The following is a 17,433-nucleotide window of genomic DNA, read 5'->3' as shown; positions in this document are numbered from 1 at the left end:
ATAAGAAAAACCTGTGTGATACAGTGTTAAGCTCTGGTCTAGTAAAGGCAGTCTGAGTTTAGTAAAGTTTGTCCATCGCCCCCAAAACCCCACAAAACAAGTTGGTACTATCAGATTATCTTTGTCTCACACTGACTTGGGATGTGAGTGTAAGTGGAGACAGTAGTTTGGAAATGTAGCTTCACACACTGAAGAGCTTCACTACATGTAAGTCTGTCTCCTGATGTAGTTCTTGAGACTGATTGTTCTTCCTGATGTTCTCTGTGTTACAGTGATACAGGGTCAGGATGGTTGGGGAGTGACTTACACCTTTACGTTTCTCGAAGTCGGTGTCATACTCAATGGCCCAGTGTGTTTGAGGCATTTTCAGACACCGGGGATATTTGATGTTCGACTGGCTTTCTGTGACGGTCAGCCCGCGTTGGCTGGTCGCGTCCACCTGCATAACAGGTTTAGCTCGGCCGTCCCACCGCCTCCTCTACCACCTTACCAACCCTCTCCCCTCTCTTTCTATCACCCTCACCTGTGATTGCACCCTCCCCCACCACTACAGAACATTTCATGTCCCCCCCACGGACCTTCGCAGACCCCCTGCTTTTCTTTCACACCTGGCCAGGTGAGGGGGCAACTGGAGAGGATTCACCAAAGCGCCAGGAGCTGCGGTAGGCGGCATCAGCCCCAGGGTCCTGAAGACCTGCGCCAGTCAGCTGTCACCGTGTTCTCCAGTATCTCTCTTCAGCCTGGAGCCTGAGCCTGCACGGGGTGGCTGCTGTCGGAAGGCGTCCTGCTTTGTCCCTGGTCCCCAAAGGAAATTAAACCATCTGGCCTCCAAGGATACGCCCATTACATGTGATGAAGAAGGTGCTGGAGAGCTGGTTGGCCTACCTGGGGCTGCAGATTTGAGATCTTCTCTGGACCCTCTACAGTTTGCCTACCACCAGCCTTGTCTGGGAATGGACGACGCTGTCATCTATCTTCTGCAGCTCATTTGCACCTGGATGGCGGTGGCAGCACTGTAAGAATCACTTTTTTCGATTTCTCCAGTGCATTCAACACCATCCAGCCACTGCTACTAGGTGAGAAGCTGCAGGGGATGGGTGTCGCTGCGTCCACAGTCTCCTGGACCACTGACTACCTGACAGACGGACCACAGTTTGTCCGTCTGGACCATGTTCTGTCTGATGTGGTGGTGAGTGATACAGGGGGCTCCACAGGGAACTGTGCTGTCTCCTTCCTTTTCACCTTATACACCACAGACTTCCAGTACAACTCAGAGTCATGTCACCTACAGAAGTTTTCTGATGACAATGCAGTTGTTGGGTGTATAAGGGATGGACAGGAGGGAGAGTACAGCGCGCTTGTGGACAACTTTGTGGAGTGGTCATCACTGAGTGACAGATAAGACTCATCAACATCACAACTGCACTAATTGGCAACTTGCACAATAGGTTTGTTTACCTACAGCTTTATTAATACTATTTAAACAGTTTTTATTCCCAACTTATAGATATTTTAAACAATTTGTTCTTATATTCTATCCTATTATTGTATTCTTTTAATTCATGTATATTCTGTATGTGATGTGTGTCTGATATTTTTTACTGCTGAAACACCGGAATTTCCCATTTTTTGGGGATCAATAAAAATCTATCTATCTATCTATCTATCTATCTATCTATCTATCTATCTATCTATCTATCTATCTATCTATCTATCTATCTATCTACCTACCTACCTACCTACCTACCAATTGCTGCCCGCTTATTTAATGCTAATGTACTTGCACTTCTTACTTGTTGTCTGGAGTTTGTACCTTCAGGGTTGAAAGCACTTAATTGGAAGTCGCTTTGGATAAAAGTGTCAGCTAAATACTATGTATATGTAAAAAGTGTGTACATGCAACACCATCAATACATTTTAATTAATGCAGAGTTTATTTAACAGCATGGCTTAAAGTCTACAGCAACACTAGCAGCCTCATGAGGCAGTAAGGCTCATTTAAAGGTTCCATGGCATGAAAATTTCACTTTATGAGTTTTTTTAACATTGATATGCATTCCCCCAGCCTGCCTATGGTCCCCCAGTGGCTAGAAATGGGGATAGGTGTAAACTGAGCCCTGGGTATCCTGCTCTGTCTTTGAGAAAATGAAAGCTCAGATGGGCCGATCTGGAATCTTCTCCTTATGAGGTCATAAGGAGCAAGGTTAGGAAGGACTGTGATCCTGAGGTTTGATATCAGTCTGTTTTTTGTTGAAATATCACCTGTTCATACTATCCATTAATTAAGTAATATGAGACTTTAGCTGTTCAAGTTAAACAAATCAAGTGGACATCTAGAATGATAATTAGCTCTTTCCTTGAAGTGTTGAGCTGCAGTGGAAGGACAGAGTCAGTTTGATTCCATCAGCCAGTTGCTGTTTTAGGTTGTTCACCAGAGTAAACCTTTATTACACTGTGACAAGTTTTACAGATGGACAACATTGGGCAAGTGAGAAATACATCAGAGCATACCAAATGATTAAAATTTTATTTGCATTCATATCAATAAAAACTTCATTCTGAAGAATGAACCCAAAAAGAGTTTGTTTAAAGCTGAAATCGAAAGCTTGCACCTGAACACTATCTCCCTCTGCAGCAGTGAGAGGGAACTGGCATGATGTTCAAACTACGATACAGCAATACGCAATACAATTCATTCAATACAAATGAACAACTAGAAAGTTTGACAGAGCTGAGCTCATGTTTTTCAATGTGTAAAAAAATTATTTTATTACATAAAATATCACTTTGCATACCAAGTCAAATCCTGAACTGAGTTCAGTTATGTTATGTACCTGCACAGGTACAAATAAAGCTGCATTCTTCTCAAATCTTCTGCTACCTGCTGCTTCATAAAACCGAGAAAACTGAGACTCAAAGCTGTCTGACCTTCACACCAGGTCTTCCTGCTCCTCTGGGTCTTCTGTCTGTGCTGCAGTCTCTGAGATGTCCTCATACTCAGGACAAGAGTCTAACTGATGGGGAGAGACATTAAGATGAAAGTCAATTAGATTTTATAACAAAGGAAAGACTGTTTCCTTAAATTGCTCTTTGGTTAAAAAGGACTTCTGTAAGAAATGGGGTTGGGAAATGTGTACGGTAAAGACATGTCTATGGTTTCTATGAAGAAAGATTGAACTAATCAAGTTATATGTGAATTGTCTTTATGAACTCATAAACAACAAATGATGACCCTTTGGTAGAGTAGGTTCTGTCCCAAAATCTCTCTCTCTCACCTCCATAGTCTCTATGGGTTCCATTTGGTTCAGTGGTGGAGCTCAGAGCTTTCTTCTTCCTGAATGTAATCCAAAAACAAACAAATAAAATGTTTAATGGGAAACTGCAAAACTATGATTATGAGTTGAAGTAATAGTAAAAAATCAGTGATGATTCATTTTTATAATTTCACCTCATCCTCCGACAAAAAGAAGCAGAGGAATCAGCCCCCAACCCCCACCAGAGTCAACCTGATGCTGTTTGTTATCAGTGTTATTGTTGATTTATCTAGAAATGGAGATAGACAGTCATTAGATAAACAGTACTGGACCTTATTGGGGGTTGATTCATCATAATCAGTTTGCCAGGTGATACTGTCTGTTAATGAGCCAATTAGTGTCATGGAGAATCTTACCTGCTACAACAATCAGATGTAAGGTGGAGTTCTGACGTCCTCTTCTGTTCTGGGCTTCACAGTAATAATTCCCACTGTGTTCAGCTCTGAAGTCAGTGATGGTGAAGATCTGTACTGATGCTTTTGGTGAGTCTTCATTCTCCTTGTACCAGGTGTAGTTAGCTGCTGGGTTAGCATCACTGCTATAGATCAGAGTCACTCTACTGTTCTCTCTGATATCCCCAGTGGGAGTCAGAGACAGGGGAACAACCTTTGAAGCATTTTAATCATTCAATCATTTAATCATAAATTGTTGTGCAATAATGTGTGTGTTGTGTGTGTGTGTGTGTGTGTGTGTGTGTGTCAACCAATTTGCTGTCATTAAATGAGCCGTTTCACTCACATTTCACATCAATAGATTTGTATTGAGACATCTTCATCCCCAGCTCATTCTCAGCTGTACAGCAATACTGTCCAGAGTCAGAGGACTGGATGGAGCTGAAGACGAGCTGTGGTCCTTCACTGAGAGGTTTTTATACATTCTCCTTGTACCAGGTGTAGTTAGCTGCTGGGTTAGTGTCCCTCTGAGTCACTGACACAGAGGGAAGCTTTGGAGCATCTGGAGGAGAAAATGTATAAAGACACATTTCATTAAAAACAATAAAAAGTCACTATACAGAAAATCATTTCTATCATGAATAATACAGTGGGTCATCTGGTGAGGAGAAAATGTATATGTTGAAATCACGTTCTTGTTAATACAAATGTTGACTGAGTGACTGAATATAAGCGCAAATAATATTACACATAATGTCTTGAGTTTCTCACATTAAAATCTATAGATTTCTAAGTTTGCTCTTTTGTTAGTGACACTGGAGTAAACTCACACACTGGAGAAGATCTTCAGATCCACATGATGCAAGCCTTCCGTTGCTCATTTGGCAATGGCTTGAATGTAACGGACGTTCATCTATAAATTGCAGGAACGTCTGTCTGTCTGTGTGTGGGTGTTAGGCATATATCTCGAACCGTTACGTTCGTCGATGGATTTCAAACTTGACAGGTGTCTTGCTACGAACGCAGTAAGTGCAGTGCCCATTTTTTTTTTTTAAGATTATTTTTGGGGCATTTTAGGCCTTTATTTTCACAGGGCAGACGAGGCAGACATGAAAGAGAAGAGGGGAGCGACACGCAGCAAAGGGCCGCAGGTCGGAGCTGATCCCGCGGCCGCCGCGACGAGGAGCAAACCCCCCCACATATGTGCGCCTGCTCTACCAACCGAGCCAACCTGGCCACTGCAGTGCCAGTTTTGATGTCGTATGGATTAGAAATGCAAAAGATATCGTTAAATATATAGGTAAAAGAAGCACACATTGGCTTTTGGCGCTCTAGCCGCTAGCCACTCCCCTCTCACCCTGAGGACCAGAGACAGAGAGCAGCGTACAGCTTTGGCAGCTAAAATGTGACATACACCTCAGACCCTCAAAAATGTGCAAAGTTGCACTACTTTGGACCGTCTTTGACTTTGAATAAACAAACGACAATTCCCGAATTTAAGGATGTATCAGAATCCCACACATGCAAGGCACAACCACACAACAAGTGCAGACAGAGTGTGATGCCACTTATAGGCAGGCAATGTTCTTATAAAGCGAGACGTATCTGTTTATATGTGTGTCCGTGTTTGGGGGAAGGTAACCTGCACATCAGCAGACACCACATGCAGAACGCTTTAGAACAGCGGGGGCGACTTTTCCTGCTATTGTATTAAATTGCTGTGAGCTGACAGAACATAACGTGGCCTAATCTTGGAGATTATTCCTTCACATAGCGGTGTACAGCGAGAAAATCTCAGAGTTGAACCAGGCAGCTACATCAGATTTCATCAGACTCACCCTGGGTCAGGTTAATTAAGATGGCCAAAATAACTCCGCAAATCAAATCCCCTACTTCCCCGTTAACCATCAAGCCACTAAACCTGTATGGAAATGAACACCTCTGCTGAAATGTTCAATTTGTTAACGATCCGACACAAAACAACACCCTCTCTCTCTCTCTCTCTCTCTCTCTCTCTCTCTCTCTCTCTCCCTCCTCGCGCACACACGGTCCGGTTCTGGTGGTTGATTAACGTAGATATGTGCTGATTAGCGCTCATAACGGGCCGGGTGGGTAGCGCACTGCCATGTCTCCATGACGCTAATGTCTGATTACTGTCTGATATTTTGTGATTACATTCTGAATCTGCAGCGTTCTCTGTCAGGTAAATACAGTAGTACAATGTCTTCCTCTGATGTAGACGTAGCCTACACTGTAAGTCAGTAGTAGGGTATACAGTGGAGTTGCATATTAAGTGGTTTGGGGTCCTTCTGTAAGTCATTTTGTACAATTTGGTTTTGATGAATTCTACAAGCAGCAATACCACAGGCACGCAAATTGCCCGTTCCAAACGGGGACTGCACTAGTTAATATCAAAAAGTTACGCATAACGCTAAACTACATTTTTTGTGATCTTGTTTTTCTCGTTCTTTTTTTTAATCTTGTCTCATTAAAGCAAACTGGTGAATCAGCTTTATTTCAGTAAGCAGTTGTTGTTTTAGGTTTGCATTACCACCAGAGTAAAATGTTATTACATGGTGATTGGTTATACAGATGGACAAATAATGAGCAAGTGAGAAATAAGTCACATTTGTGTTCATTGCTGATTAATAAAAATCTTTATTCTGAAAAAGAAACAGTTTGCTTGAAGCTGAAATCCCAAACTGTTTGCACAACCGCGCCCTCTGCAGCAGTGAGAGGGGAACTGACATGATGTTCAAACTACACAGTTGCTGTGCAAGCTGCAGGTTTATTTGAGTCAGCCACTGAAATACATAGAACATGTTTCAACTAGCAAAGTGTGACAGAGCTGGGCTTATGTTTTTTTTTCATTCAACCTTTATTTATCCTCGTAAGATCATTGAGGGGCGACCCTCATTATCAATGTCATCGAGTCATATTACAAAGACAAATACAGAACAACAACAAAAAAAGTATAATCATAAGAAATATAGAAAGACAATAAAACATTCAGAATTGGAAAAATATTTGATTAATACATTAGGATAATAGGGATGCAAAAGAAAATGCAATTATGTAAAGCATTTACAAGTAGAAGTTTGCAGGTTGCGAAAAAGATTTCTAAATTGTCCAAGAAGAAATTTTAAGTGTTGAAATATAGGCTACTAGATATTATATACTAACATACTGTGAAATATTTGGACTTTACTGGTTTTTCTCTGGGGCGGGCAGGTGTCATGTGAAAGGGGTGAATAATATTTCTTGAAAAATGTATTACATCAAATAACATTTTGCATTGCAAGTTAAATCCTGAACTTATGTAATGTACCTGCACAGGTACCAATAAAGCTGCATTCCACTCAAATCATCTGCTACCTGCTGCTGCTTCTGAAATCTGAAAATGCAAAATTTGGAGTTGAGGTTGATGTATCAACTTCAATGTTGTCCTTTTTGTTACCATCCATGTTTGATTGAATCTTAAGAAAACCAAATACGTTTTGGTGAATTATTCCTCAGAAATTATTTTGAGTTTTTCCCCTCCATGCAGCAGACTCAAAGCTGTCTGACCTTCACACCAGGTCTTCCTGCTCCTCTGGGTCTTCTGTTCTGCAGTCTCTGAGATGTTCTCATACTCAGGACAAGAGTCTAAGGCCTCTTTCACACTGCCTGCGTGGCGTGAGCGTGGCGTTTCTGTTGTGTGGCGTTTCCTATGTCTTTACACACCAGAAACGTGTCTGATGCGGCGCTGCTGCTGCTAGCTAGTGATGGTCAAATGAAGCTACGCGAACCACTGTCTTTATTTTCTGAGCTCACTAGATGGCGCTCTCTGTTCAACAGTGTGTTAAAAACACACTGAATTGCCATTCCTTTAATCTTTTTCTGTGAACAGAGAGCGCCATCTAGTGAGCTCAGAAAATGAAGACAGTGGTTTGCGAAGCTTCATTTGACCATCACCACTGCTAACCTTGTCTGTACACGTGTATGTTTCCCATTGATAAAATGAAATACCATGTTAAACATAAATATATACTGATTTGATTACAGCAAAGACAACGGCAAAATAGGCTACAGAATATTTCGTTCTGTATTGACAGGTGCAATGTTTGAAAATTGATAATTATTTATTATTTTTTTAATTACTTTTATATCTGCATTTATGTCAAAACCTAGAGACTTTCAAACATCAAAAGTAATGTATTTGTGTCAAAATGACATAAACAATCTTTTTGTATTCTATTTTGCCTGGAAACATTTCCAACACGCTTGCATGCACGCCTGAGACGTGTGTGTCACGCAGGAAGTGTGAAAGCTCTGACCTGTTAACATGGGACCTGAAATAAAAACGGGAGGCGCCTAACGTTAAAGAGGCCTAACTGATGGGGAGAGACGACAAAATTAGAGACAAAAGCCTCATGAACGGAATCTGGATACAGTTAGATTTCACATTAAAATGTATTAAAGGTAAAGACACATCAGTGGTTTATATGAAGATTGAACGAAGATGTTCCAATTCCAAGGACAGACTACTACTTTACAAATTAAGATTTTTGCACACAAAACACATGTAGTTTAAAAAATACAATGTCTTATTATAAGTAACTACCTAACAATATACAGGCCTTCAAGTCCAGCTGAAATAAATAGCTGACTAAACACTCTGTTGATCAACAGAACTGTTTGGATCGTTTCCAGTTTCTAAAATGTGAGGATTTTTCTGCATTGAGTAGAAAACTTGTGATAAAGAAATATATACAGAGAAATGTACATGAAAAGATGATTTGCTAACACTGGCAGTAAATTATTGCATTTTTAAGCAAATTGTATATTAGTATTTTTATAAATTTAATAATTATAATTTTAATAATAATAAGTTTACCAGCAGTTACTGATGACACTAGATAAATGACCCAACACTGCATGTCATAATAATGCATAAAATACAGTATATCAACTTAATCCTAATACTCATAAATGTGTGTTTAACCTGCTTGAACACTGTCTAAAGTAGCGAGGCAGGGGGGGGGGTTAGACGGAGCACCGAGGAGATGCTTCCTTCAAATCTTGCTAGTTTTTCAACATTACCAACCCTGCCCTTTAAAGAGACCACAGATCTGTGTTGTGTTCAAAGTCTTGGGTGTTTGTTGACTGTGCTGTACAGTTCAGATAAATCCTCCACAGCCTTTTGAATTCCTGATCTGTGAATGAAAAAAAAAAAACATATTTAGAGAATGAAAATATAAAAACAAAACAAACATTTTCTGATGGACTCACTCTGTAGTAGCACTGGAACTCTTAAAGTTGACAGCACTGTACTTCACATCCTCGTCCTCCTCTTCCTCCTTGTGTCGGTGGCGCTTAGCTAGCCTGATGTTGGAGTAGAGAGCATCTTCCTGGTTGTTAGAGAAGCTAACGCTGGCATAGCAAAGGTCTTCGTGTGGCTCTGCTGGAGTTCTCTGCACTGGAGCTGAAGGGCTGTCATACACTGAACCCTGAAGGTAACATAGACAAGAGTCCTCAGCTACATGGGTAAGTGTTTAAAGGTCGTTTTTTAGGTTCATACTTGTATTTACATGCTTTAATTCTAAAAAGACACCTTATTTTCCTCATGCTGTCTGTCTGAATATACCTGTATTAACCTCTGTCTGAAACGCTCCATTTTAGCGCCTGTCTCTTTAAGCCCCTCCTGAAAAAGCCTTGTCTGCTCTGTCTCGTCAGTGTTTCCGGGTCTTCTGCATCTGCACTCTGTGTTTGTCATTGTTGCAGCCAGAAAATGAATGTAACGGCACTGTAGCGCACTTTCTACCTACAGTATATATGGTATAGCTGTGACATCAGAACCATGCTGGAGTCCTAACGGCTCGTTTAAATGCGTTTCTGGACTGTGTGTGTGTTTCTCTGTGGATTGAGCATTTTGATGCATTTACAGTATTTATATAGCTCCTCGATCTGCTTTATAATAAAAAAACACATGATTAAATATGGGACTTTTAAGTATGATTTTTATTGGCCTGTAAAACAAAATCCTCTGTAACGACCTTAAACACGACACTGGTGGACTCAAATGCACGACTCAGAACCAAGGTTATAATCGTTAACCAAAACGAACGAAATAACAAAAACTAGGAGGGAAAAGTCGTTAACTGAAATAAAAATAGGTATTAATTAATAATAATTATAACTAAACTAAAACTGTAATGTCTGTTTGCTTAATTAAATAAAATAAATGTCTTTCACAGAGCAAATAACGTCATATATTTCAGAGTTGACATTTCCGACCATAGACCTGTTTTATTCAGTCTATGGTGTAGACAAGGGGCGTTTCTCAATACCAAGAATGCAAAGTACGGACTTGTGTTCTTGGGGAGAACGTTCTTGCTGGTTGTTCTTGGAAGAATTAACTCGCAAGTTCACAAGCACAGAAAACGCTGTTAACAGTTTGAGATGATGCGTTCTTCCTGTTATTGCTCAACACTCCCAGCACAGAGGCTACCTGCAAGGCCCCAAAATACCAGCTAGAAATAAAAACCACAACAATATAACCACTTTGTATTAAAACAATCTCTGGACAAGAAAACCTCATAATGCTACAACTATTGCAATAATATTGAAAAATGAAACTAATTGAGCTTTAATTTTATTGTTTATGGTTTAGCTCAAACAACCCCTTACTTATTCAAAAGAGTGGAACGTGATCCCTACTATTATTAGCATATAAGTTTAAGTCAGTTTAAATTAAACAAATAAATAGGCATATGCACTGGTGTGTCCTATGTGTTCCTATTAGTGTTATGTGGAATTATCATTTCTATATTATTGTAGTGCATTGTATATGCCTAGGGAGATGGAAATTAGAAATTCAAATTATAAAGGTTGGTGTCTCCCCTTTAGTCTACATAACATGTCATAGCATGTTACCACTTTATGTACAACTGTTCATTTATCATAAAGACTGAAACTCAACTTCTAATAAATCAGAAAACAAATACACCAAAAATATGAACTAAATACAAAATATAATGTAGGATATAGCCTATGGCATAATTTAAACAAGTCTCCCGAAAAGAAACGGGTATATCTCATAGATTAATAATATACAGTCTATCTATGGTATATCTCTCCTCTGCCTGCTGTGCTGTGTGTGTGTGTGTGTGTGTGTGTGTGTGTGTGTGTGTGTGTGTGTGTGTGCTTGTTGAGTTTAACTCCGAAAAGACAGTTAACCACATGTGTTGTGATATTTAAACAAACGATCCGAAACGGCGAAATAAAAGCCTCTTATTTACGGGACCGGTCTAAAAGACCTCCGTCTTACAGCGGGGTCTCCGAGTGTGACTGCCCGAAGCGCCGAAAGCAAGCGGCCCCGGCAGGCGCTAGCGACGGCGCGTGTATTTTATGGAGTTCAAAAACCCCAAACTTTGGAGCAAATTGTCAATTCGGCAAAGATTTTCGCAAGACTGCCTATATTCGAAATATAAACCGTTCATTTCTCGCCTAAAATGTTCTCAGAAGTGAATTTAGTGATGAATAAGATGGCGAAAATTGTTGAATTGAAAATCGTTTTTGGGGCTGTCTATGTACTGGAAATCCAACCATCATTGAATGCCGAAATGAATGTTGGGATACAGGTGCTGTGGAAGTTCATACAGAGTTAGCAAAGCCGGTCTATCTCGAGACATTCAACTCAATACATCCGCATTTTAACTGATTTTGGCAATTGAAAAGTACAAACAGAGTTACATCACTGGAAAAGGTGAATCAGGGTCCAGTACAAAATGAATGGAAAACTCTATACATAAGAGGGCTAAATTCTGTTTCAAATTTATTCCGATTGTCGTTTGAGAATAACCACAGATTTGAATTGTAGTTTTTGCAAGTTCAACATGTAATATAGTGGTAGAAAAGTTGAAATGAAGGAAAATTTTATGTACCCTATGATTTCTTACAGGGTGACCTTCGCTGTTGCCTCATACCACGCTATCATTCTACCTAAATGAAATAGAGAATAGAAAAAAAAAAAAAAAAAGATAGCCAGGAAAATAGCAGTGATGGATCCAGCAGCTACTGATTTCATTGAACCTGGGAAACAGTGATGAAACCAGACGATTCATTATGGAATTACAAGTTGTTTGGGTCCTTTAGCAACTGATAATTAGACATAAGATCATAGATCCTCAGACAGATGCATTCCACATCATGACTCATGTGTACTGTAGTTTTGCTTGTGGTTTTTGCCTAATGTCCTATAATGTAAAAATGATCTTTCCAACAATGTGTGTTAATGTGAGTTTTTATAAATGTCAAACCTCTGGATTGGTAATTATTGTTTTGTGCAAACATTTAATTTGCAAATGTATTCATGTTGACATCTATTTGTCATCAGATAGGTAGATAAAGAACTGTAAGGTTGAGATCATGTGGAAGTATGATTACCTGCTACAACAGTCAGATGTAAGGTGGAGTTCTGACGTCCTCTTCTGTTCTGGGCTACACAGTAATAATTCCCACTGTGTTCAGGTCTAACATCAGTGATGGTGAAGATCTGTCCTGATGCTTTTGGTGAGTCTTCATTCTCCTTGTACCAGGTGTAGTTAGCTGCTGGGTTAGCATCACTGCTACAGGTCAGAGTCACTGAACTGCCCTCCACTATCTCAGCAGAGGGACTCACTGACACAGAGGGAAGCTTTGGACCATCTGGAGGAGATGTGTTAACAGAGATTACTGAAGAAAGTAGTTATGATCATGATCCTTTCCTGTAAAGACTGGACAGATTTAACTTCATTAATTTTAAATAAACTGTTTCACTCACATTTCACATCAATAGAGATGGATCTAGATGTCCTCCCCAGCTCATTCTCAGCTGTACAGTAATACTGTCCAGAGTCAGAGGACTGGATGGAGCTGAAGACGAGAGGTGTATTTTCACTGAGAGGTTGAAGTTCTGGATTTCCATTCTTCTTGTACCAGGTGTAGTTAGCTGCTGGATAAGCATTACTTTGACAGGTCAGAGTCACTGAACTGCCCTCCTCGATTTCACCAGAGGGACTCACTGACACAGAGGGAAGATTTGGAGCATCTGGAGGAGAAAACATAGGTAGGCAATAAGTGGTCATTAGTTCTAACAGATGTTGAACAAGTGACAGAATATAACAGCCCCCTGCAATTTGTACAGCTCTGTAAGGCTTTTTAAAAATGTCATGACAACAGATAAATCACTTTTTAAGTTATTTTCATTAGGACCAAAGTGGTGGACTGAGCAGCTGATATTGCTGTTTCTACATTCTATACACTGTGTTATTTTGAAGGTTTGACACTTGGTTTGAGACACAGCGGAGTAAACAGAGATGTGATTTTATATTTTTTTTTCTTTTCCTCAACCAGATTGGAGTTTTGTTTGTGTGTGTTTGTGTGTGGGGAGGGGGTAACAAGCAATGAGTATCTTACATTTGAATGTGCTAAAAAATGAAATATCCTAAAATTATGTTTGAAACTGATTGCCTAGCTTTAGAACATCTGGAAGAAATATGTATCAGCTTAACTTAATTAAAATTAAACTGTTTACCGTTATTTGAATAAAGTGGTTTCACTCACATTTCACTTTAATAGAAATGGGTTTGGATGTGTTAGACCCCAGCCTGTTCCTAGCTCTACATGTATATTGTCCAGAGTGAGAGGACTGAATGGACGTGAGGACCAGCTGTTGTTCTTCAGTGGGAGGTCTGAGCTTTACATTGCTCTTCAACCAGGTATAAGTAGCTGCTGGGTTAGCATCACTGCTACAGGTCAGAGTCACTGAACTGCCCTCCACTATCTCAGCAGAGGGACTCACTGACACAGAGGGAAGCTTTGGACCATCTGTGGGACACAAGGTGTAAAGACACATTACAGTTTTTTCCGGCTGCACTAGCGACAGTGGGCACAACTGAAGCCACATGTGCAAAACTCTAACTCCAGTCTGTACAGCAGCAGTTCATGTGGACCAATCTCTAATTTGTTTTTCATTGCTTGAACACAGTTTTCAAAACTCTACACACTTATCTCATGGCTTTAACCACAATGTGCACAACACTCTGGATTTACAGCACTTTGTTCAAATGCTAACACACTGCTGTCAACACTGTTAACCACACATTCAAAACAGAATAGATTTCAGTCTGGTGCCTATCAAACACTGCTGATCGCTATTTTAGCTGAAAGCCTAAGCAGGTGTCTTGTTTTAGACTAGTTAGTGAACATATACGGTATTTATATAGAGAAAGCTCAGAAAGCCTTTTTTTGTATACAAACACCAAATAAGAAGGAAACAATTCTACACTGTACCGTTTGAGAGAAACAGGTAAAAGAGCAGAGATACCATTATGTCCAGGTAAGATGTCTGAGACATCCAATGTGATGAAGAAAACTTGCTGCATGATGCTGGAGAGAGGCAGGATTAGTCACACTATTGTTTGTTACTGTTATGTACCTTTAGTTTTTTTTTCCATTACTGTAATTCCATAAATTACTAGAGACAAAATACTATATTGAAGCAAACCGCTGATTTTCATTCCTTCTTGTTTACCTTACGTAACATTGGTATATTATAAAATCTATATCTTTTCTTTAAAGAAACTATTGAGTAGTGTGAAGTCACTCAAAATGTTCAAACTGTAAAGAATGGAAAGTTTGTAATTTCTGTATTGGTGTTTGATGCTAGTGTGTTTTTACTCTCAGTGTGTTCTGGGTGCCAGTGTGTGTTATCTCAGTGAGGATTGTTCTGAGTGTTTGGCTGCACTGAGCCTGTTTTGAGACGTGTGTTAAGAGTTGTGTTGCTTGGAATGAGTTTTGCAGCTGATGTGAACTGTTTAGTTAAGGTGACTGTTGGTGGTGCAGACTGGAGTTTGAGTTTTACCCAAACTTCAGGGCTTCAGTTGTGCCCACTGTAAAAGAAAAAATATATATTCCATCATGGAAAATCATTTGTATCATGAACAATGTAGAGCAGATGAGTGAGTACATACTGACATTTGGTTGCTACTGTGTTATATTTAGATCACTAAAGGCAGATTACTGTTAACCATACAGAGAAGCAACACCTCACACCGTCTGTTAACTAACAGGATGATGTGGCAAAGTTTGGATCCTATTTGTGAACTCTTAATAGACAGACAGATTAACTGTTACATGACTGAATCCTTCAGATGAATCACTAACATCTCCAGTTATACAGGTAATAAAAACTGCACTACTACTGTACAATGTATGGGAAACCAGCTGATTTGTGCATGTGGTCATGTGACCTGTTGCCAATCAGGCAGTGATAAAAAGCTCACCAGGTTCAGTCATTAGTCCCTAACCTCTCACTGAGTGCACTGGCGTGTGTGGATTCTCCTGTTGTGCTAGGTGCGAAATGTTTGGCTGCAGTAATGTTTGCAGCAATCACAAGTACAGCTTAAGGTTGATTTATGATTTTTGGTCCCACTAGGGTGATAGCCAGGCGCAAGTTCCCGTCTTTCACGGAGTGAACTGGAGCAAACTGACAGTAATGCCTATCAGCTGTTTTAGCCATATGTGGTAGCAATTAATGTTTCGGCTAAATGTTATCCTTTTGTGTTGCTTATGCCATCATGAGCCATGCGCTACTTTTTATAGAATGTTTTTTAACTTGTAGTTTCTTTAAAGTTAAGTTTCTTTGTATGTTTCAGTTTACCACTGATGTGACTAATGAGCTGCTGTGGCTGTAGAGCTCTGGAAAATACTCCTCCTCCCGCATTAACTGTGCTATAGGAGTTTGTGTCCTTGCAAAGTAGGCTTATATTTTACTCTTTTTATTAATGTGCTAATAAATTATTTGCAAGATACTTTGTGACTGGCCACTAATGTGTTGTTTGTTTTCTTAAAGGGGGACCAGTCCAGTCGCTGTTTTCTACGGTTATTTTACCATTTTGTTTCTTTTGGTTATTTGCCTTGGTTCATTAATTTTGTGATTTCATTTACAAGTGGTCTGTAGATATATTTTTGACATAGGTTTCTCTCCTCGATTTATGTAGATTCACAGCTTGATCCTGTACAAGGCTGGGTCCGTGTCAACACACTGTCTCCTCGTGGTGAGACTGCACTGGGTGACACTCGCGGTGTGTATGTAGCCTCGACACTGTAGATTTTGTAGAGACTTGCATGATATTTTGCAGTGAATCGTGTAGAAATAAGTGTGTAGTGTGCATGCGTTGGATGGGTGCGAGCCGTTCTCTTTCGGTTCTCCACACATAGTATTCTCCTGAGTGGTGTGCGTGTGCTGACCTGACCTTCCTGCTTTGAGGAGAGTAAGACAACCTGTATCTGCAATCTAATTTATTTTATTAATATGCCGTTGCTATTTTAATTAGAAGTCATTTAAACTTTTTGTAAAACAAACAAACTTATTTTTGTACAATATTGGCCTCCTGTTAATTGTTCCTGTTAGGGGAGAACTACAGTTGGTCACACGACTTACTAATTAACATAGTAAGGGTTTAAAGGGTTCCTCCTAACCCTCAATAGGAGGTGGTGTTGTCATTAAATGTTCTGGTAAAAGGGTGTGGGGAGATGTTTGAAAAAATTTAAATGATGACAACTCATAGAGTAGTTTTGGTCTGAGAAGTCAAACGGACCAACAGCGCCTAAAAACGACCTTTTCCTCATCCACTGCTGTTCAGTGACCTACAGCTGTCAATGTGAAGCAGACTGAGCCGAAAAAAATCAGGAATGATCAGCAAAGTACTCCAACAAATTCAGACAGTCACTAGCTGTAGGTTGCTTTTTAAAATGGAGTTGTTTTACTCACATTTCACATCAATAAAGATGGAGTAAGATGTCCTCCTCCCCAACTTGTTCTCAGCTGCACAGTAATAACGTCCAGAGTCAGAGGACTGGATGGAGCGGAAGACGAGCTGTGGTCCTTCACTGAGAGGTTTGTCTACATTCTCCTTGTACCAGGTATATCTAGCTGCTGGGTTAGCATCACTGCTACAGGTCAGAGTCACTGATCTGCCCTCCACTATCTCAGCAGAGGGACTCACTGACTCAGAGGGAAGCTTTGGACCATCTGTGGGACAAAATGTGTAAAGACACATTAAATGAAAAAAAAAAATAATAATTGTTTTATGGAAAATAATTTGTATCATGAACAAGATTTGTGAGTACATACTGACATTTAGTTGCTACTGTGTGTTATATTTAGATCACTAAAGGCAGATTACTGTTAACCATACAGAGAAGCAACACCTCACACCATCTGCTAATTAACAGAATGATGTGGCAAAGTTTGGTTCCTAAATTTTGTGAACTCTTTATAGATTAACTGTTACATGACTGAATCCTTCAGATGAATCTCTAACATCTCCAGTTATACAGGTAATAAAAATGTGCACTACTACTGTATGATACACACCAATTAAATGTTCTGATAAAAGGGTGTGGGGAGATGTGTGAAAACATTAAAATGATGACAAATCATAGAGCGGTTTTGTTCTGAGAAGTCAAACGGACCAACAGCGACTAAAAACAACCTTTTTCTCATCCACTGCTGTTCAGTGACCTACAGCTGTCAATGTGAAGAAGACTGAGCTGAAAAAATCAGGAATGATCAGCAAAGTACTCCTACAAATTCAGACTGTCACTAGCTGTATATTTGCCTTTTAATAAAATAGAGCTGTTTTACTCACATTTCACATCAATAGAGATGGATTCAGATGTCCTCCTCCCCAACTTGTTCT

The 17,433-nt window shown here is 39.9% G+C and overlaps 1 protein-coding gene and 1 long non-coding RNA gene across 2 annotated transcripts in view; both read left to right on the top strand.

Annotated features, from left to right (window-relative positions):
- Positions 1–17,433, top strand: part of LOC120559237 — a 353,225-nt gene that overhangs the window by 198,548 nt on the left and 137,244 nt on the right. The gene's annotated exons all lie outside the window — the stretch shown is intronic.
- On the top strand, positions 15,172–15,882 carry LOC120559605. Its single transcript, XR_005639331.1, has 4 exons — positions 15,172–15,221; positions 15,385–15,485; positions 15,582–15,610; positions 15,730–15,882. It is a non-coding gene; the product is annotated as an uncharacterized LOC120559605 (long non-coding RNA).

Source organism: Perca fluviatilis, chromosome 1 (assembly GCF_010015445.1).
Source record: "Perca fluviatilis chromosome 1, GENO_Pfluv_1.0, whole genome shotgun sequence".
In the NCBI taxonomy this organism is placed as follows: Eukaryota; Metazoa; Chordata; class Actinopteri; order Perciformes; family Percidae; genus Perca; species Perca fluviatilis.
This window is presented reverse-complemented; position numbering and strand designations above follow the sequence as displayed.